At 42.4% G+C, this 5,274-nt stretch overlaps 1 protein-coding gene across 1 annotated transcript in view; it reads left to right on the top strand.

Moving 5' to 3' along the window:
* The window catches only part of Ankrd42 (ankyrin repeat domain 42), a gene marked incomplete at its 5' end in the record, with an annotated part of 81,477 nt that overhangs the window by 34,217 nt on the left and 41,986 nt on the right, over positions 1-5,274 (top strand). The window lies entirely within an intron of this gene.

The raw sequence follows: 5,274 nt of genomic DNA, 5'->3' as shown, positions 1-5,274 counted from the left end.
CTTCCAATGTGGGTCAGAAGTTTTCAGACTTTCTCCTTGGGTCTGGAATCTTCTAAGAATGATTTTGGCCTCAGGAACTTGGGTGTTGGACTGAACTGAGACCCTGGCTGTGGCTGTGCCACGCAGGGATGCAAAGGTTGATGGGGTGGGAATAAGCCCCAAGATTTCCCAGGGAGTGGATTGAGTAGTTGGGTTGTACTGGATGCAAAGGATCAGGGAGAGGCAAGGTAAGCCTTGGAGCCCCAGAAAGAGGCTGGCGGGTGTTGCAGGATCAGGAAGCAGAGAGAGGTGGGGGCGGGGCCGGGTCTAGAGGTAGTGCTCCTGGGGCCCAAGGAAGCCACCAAGCTGGTGGGGGTGAACAGGGTCAGGAATCAGCAGTGGCTCCCCAGGTGTCTGGGGCCCCAAGACTAGGAATGGCACAGGGCCCAAGGTAGGAGTAGAGAACAACGGGGGAGACAGAAGGGTGAGCGCGGCTGGAGGAGTCAAGGGGCGTAGGGCTGCATGGTAGACTTACCCCCAGAGAGGCCTGAGGGCAGGAGAGCGGGCCAGGAGAGTTAGCCAGTGGTGCAGGTTGGGGAAGCAGGGAGAGGTTAGGGCGGGGCCGTGTCCCGTGGAAGCAGTGCCCCTGGGGCCCAAGGAAGGCACCAAGCTGGCCTGGTCGAAAACGATCAAGAAGCAGCACCAGTTCCCCAGGTGTCTAGGGACCCAAGACCAGGAATGGCGCAGGGCCCAAACCAGGAGCAGAGAACAGCGGTGGAGATGGAAGGGCTAATGAGGCCGGGGGAGTCAATGCGGGGAAGGCTACGCGATGGACCTACCCCTAGAGGCCTGTGGATAGGGTAGAAGGCCAGGAGAGTTAGCAGGTGGTGCAGGTCCGGGGGAGCAGAGAGAGGTGAGGGCAGGGCCGGTCCGGAGGCATTCCCAGCCCCCTGTTCTTATTCTTTTTTAATTTCCCCTTTTCTTTTTTTAAAAATATTTAAAAATATTTTAATTATTATTTTTATTTTATGTGTTGAGTACTAACCTTGACCAAATAGTAAGATCAAGGGCAAATTGGGCTCCATAGGAAATTCCAGGTTAGCCTGTGGTATGTATGAAGACCTTGTCTCAAAAACAAAAATAGTAGGCTGGGTATGGTGGCTCATGCCTGTAATCCTAACTTAAGTCAGGAGGCACAAGCAGGTGAATCTCTGTGAGTTAAAGGTCAGCCTGGTCTACAAAATGAGTTCTAGGCTATCTAGGGCTATATAGCAAGACCCTGTCTTAAAAATAAACAAACAAAAAAACCCTCAAAACAAATAGACAGGCTTGACATGATTTCTCTCCTCTGCAGAATCTAGATTTAATTATAGTTAAATATGTAAATACTACATAAAATATATAGAGTCTGAGCTTGTTGTTGTGGTGCACGCCTTTAATCCTAGCACTTAGGAGGCAGAGGTAGGTGTATCTATGAGTTCAAGGCCAGCCTGGTATCTCTTTTTTGTTTTAATTTATATTTCTTCTCATTACTGAAGATACTAAACAGCATTTCATATATTTTTGTTTAATGGCCACTTGGTTATTTTCTTCTGTGAAGTACCAGTTCAGATTTCTTGCCTATGCTCTGTTGAATCTTCTGCCTTTTTCTATGGAGTTATGAGTTCTTTATGCAGTCTAGATGTAAGCCCTTGATCAGCCACATGCATTGCAAATATCTTTTCCATTCTATGGATTTCCATTTCATTCTTTTGAGATCTCTTTTAGTGAATAGCTTACTTTCAATGTAGTACAGTTTAGTATCTTCCCTTTGTAGTTTTTTATATCTTGTTCAAAAAGCTCTTTCCCTGTTCTGTGGTCATAGAGACATTCCTTTATATTATCTTCGAGAAATTTCATTATCTTACTTTTATATTTAGATATCCAACCTACCTAGAATTGACTTTTCTGAGTGCAATACAATGTAGGAGTGAGTTTCATTTCAAATATACCTGATCAGTTTTGTTCATCTTTTGTGGTCTTCTCATTAAAGATTGAACTTTTGTTTTTTTTTTTTACATGTATGTCTTATTTTTAATAATTAATTATTATTATTTTTTGGTCTTTTTGAGACAGGGTCTCCCTGTAGCCTCAGCTGTCCTGGAACTATGTAGACCAGGCTGGCCTTGAACTCAGAGATCTGCCTGCCTCTGCCTCCCAAGTGCTGGGATTAAAGGCGTGTGCCACCATGTCCTACTCTAATTTATTATTTTTATTTTATGTGTGTGTATTGCCTGCATGTAGGTAAGTGCACCTGTGTCCTGCAATGCCTGTGGAGAACAGGAGACTGTTGGATCACCTGGAACTGGAGTTATGGACAGTTGTTAGTGGCCATGTGGGTGCTGGGATTCGAACCCGGGTCTTCTGCAAGATCAGTCAGTGTTCTTAACTGCTGAGTCATCTCCCCAGCCCCCAAATGAATGTTTTATAACCATGTATAGTATGTTTTATAACAGTGTAATATGGAGGATAAGAATGTGGCTGAGGGACCAGAGCCTTTTTCAAAAACTTTTTTTTTGAAGAGATTAAAGATTTAATTAAGATTTTTTTTTATTCTTATTTTGTGTGTATGAGTGTTATGCCTGCATGTAGGTAAGTGCACCCGTGTTGTCCAGTGCCTGCGGAGAACAGAAGAGGCTGTCGGATAACTGGAGTTCTGCATGTAGGTAAGTGCACCCGTGTTGTCCAGTGCCTGCGGAGAACAGAAGAGGCTGTCGGATCTCCTGGAACTGGAGTTACTGACAGTTGTTAGCTGCTATGTGGGTGCTGGGATTTGAACTCGGGTCTTCTGCAAGAACAGTCAGTGTTCTTAACTGCTGAGCCATCTCTCCAGCCCCTTAATTAAGATATTTTAATATAGAATTAAGTGAGAGAGTTAAGAGAAAGACAGTGCACAGAAACTACTCCAGAGTATGGATATGGGCTCTGAGAGGAAGTTGACCAAAAAATTGATTTGGTATATATTTATACTAATATATTTATATCAGTCTTCTGTATGCTAGAGCTATAGCATATAGCTTTCATGTAGTGGTGAGGGGGGAGAGAATCATAAAATATATCAGTCTCTTCTATATAATAGAACTATAGCATATACTTTTCATGTAGTGGTGAGGGGAGAGAGAACCATAAAAATGAATGATAGAAACATAATATTACATAGGGATACATGGTTGGATAATATAGGAAAGGAGAAAAGAGAGTATTAGAGGAATAAAATTTAAAATACTGTGGTCAAGAAAAGTCTTCACTGAGGAAGTGACAGTTGGTAGAGACCTAAAAGGGTTAGAGCCTTAATGAATAGCCTGGAGGAAGAACATGTCCAGAAGAGGTAGGAGCAGGTATGGAGCCCCTGGGGCAGGGATGTGCCTCATGGTTTAAGTCAAAGTAAGTCAGTGTAATAGGAACAGAAGTGAGGGTGTGAGTAATCAAGAGGTGATGTGAGCACAGGGTTGACCAATCAGACATTTAAAAAAAATTTTTTAATTTATTTTTATTTTATGTGTATGAGTGTATTGCCTGCATGTATGTGAGTGCACCCATGTCATGCAATGCTGTGGAGGTCAGAAGAGGGCTTCGGATTCCCCTGGAACTGAAGTTAAGGATGGTTCGTAGCCACCATGTGGGTGTTGGGAATTGAACTTGGGTCTTCTGCAAGAGCAGTAAGTGCTCTTAACCGCTGAGCTACCTCTCCAGCCCCCCGATCAGACCTTTTTAAGAGGATCATTTTAGCTATATCCTTGGAATCTCCTGTAGTAAGGGTGCAGGAGTGACAAGGCCAGAAGAAACAGAGCATCCAGGTGTTGTCAACTTCTCTAAGTCTAGCTACTCAGGAGGGTAAGGGAGAAGGACTGCAAATTCAACGTCAAATGGAGTAGCTTAGCAAGATTCTGTGTTAAAATAAAATTGAGGAAAAAGGAAGATATAGCCCAGTAGTAGAGCACTTTCATGCCTAGCATGCTCAAGGCCCAGGGTTTAATCTCCAATACAGGAGGAAAAGGATAACAGAAGGCCAGTGCAACAATTTAAAACTACGTTTCGATTGACAGTCTATGATAGTGTAGAATGGAAAGGATAAAGTGGGAAGTAAACAGGTTCCATGTATAGTTTTAGGGAGCCCCTAGGAGTGCTGACATATTAGAAGTGTGGGGGGGGGTCACAAAAGGAATCAAGAGCTGCTTCAAGGTTTTTGTTCTGAACAATGTAGTAAGGAGAGAGTTTCCATCAACTAAGATGCAAAAGACAGTGTAAGGAATATGTATGTGAGGAAGGTGAAGAGTTTCATTTTTGATATAGTAAGTTAGAAATATGTGAAAAATGCAAGCATGTATCATGAGTAAGCAGCCAGCAGAGTTGGAATTTTTAGGGGGAGAATTTTGGTTGGGCTGTAGCTGATGTAGGATAGTGTGGTATGTGGCAGCAAGGTAGCTTCTGGACTTAGGGACTTCTTTTTCTTGTCATACTGGCAACTTGAGCATCACCTTACTTTCCTGTAATCAAAGTTTGCCCATGTTGGGCTTATTTTTTTTTAAAGAAATAGAGGTTTACAGACTTTTTCATGGTCCTTGGAATCATTGCTTCATGATTTTCTTTTTCAAAAGGTTTGAGTTATGGCTGACCCTCAGTCTGATCCAGTACTTATTTTGTTTTACTTCTAGGAGTTAACGTAGAAATAGTTCAGTAATGTATGCTTTGTTTGCAGTCTTTTTTCTTTTTTTCTTTTTGAGGGTCTTGCTGTATACTCTAATGCTGGCTTTGAACTTGCACTCCTGCTCTCACCTCTCAGATGCTGGGTTTTATCCTGTGCTATCATGCCTGGCTTGTCGGTAGTTCTGACCTAGCCTTTATTTATAATAATGAATTATAGAAAGGTGACAAATGTAGAATCATAAAATATCATTCATCTTTGCGCTTTCCCCCCAATTTAAATTTTTTATTCTATTTGTTTTATTTAATAATAACCATTTTCTCATGTAATTTTAAGCTGTGTAATGGGATGTCACTTTCAAAGATAACTTTCTGGAGATGGTTCTTTAGTTAACCCTCTTCTGGTCTTTCTATCCTCACAATAGCTCCAGCTATCCAAGTGTGGATGCTTTGGCATGACTTAGGCTGACTCTATAAAGAAATGCAAGCTGGGAAAAGGGCCAGTTCTCCTTATGCAGGGAAAAGTCTTTGTCTTATGGGCCAATGATGGTCATCTGTCTATGAGAATTATAGCTAGTATGCTATTTTTTCTTCAATTCCCTCCCTCCCTCC

This window comes from Nannospalax galili, unplaced genomic scaffold (genome assembly GCF_000622305.1).
Source record: "Nannospalax galili isolate Female #2095 unplaced genomic scaffold, S.galili_v1.0 scaffold278, whole genome shotgun sequence".
NCBI classification, from domain to species: Eukaryota; Metazoa; Chordata; class Mammalia; order Rodentia; family Spalacidae; genus Nannospalax; species Nannospalax galili.
This window is presented reverse-complemented; position numbering and strand designations above follow the sequence as displayed.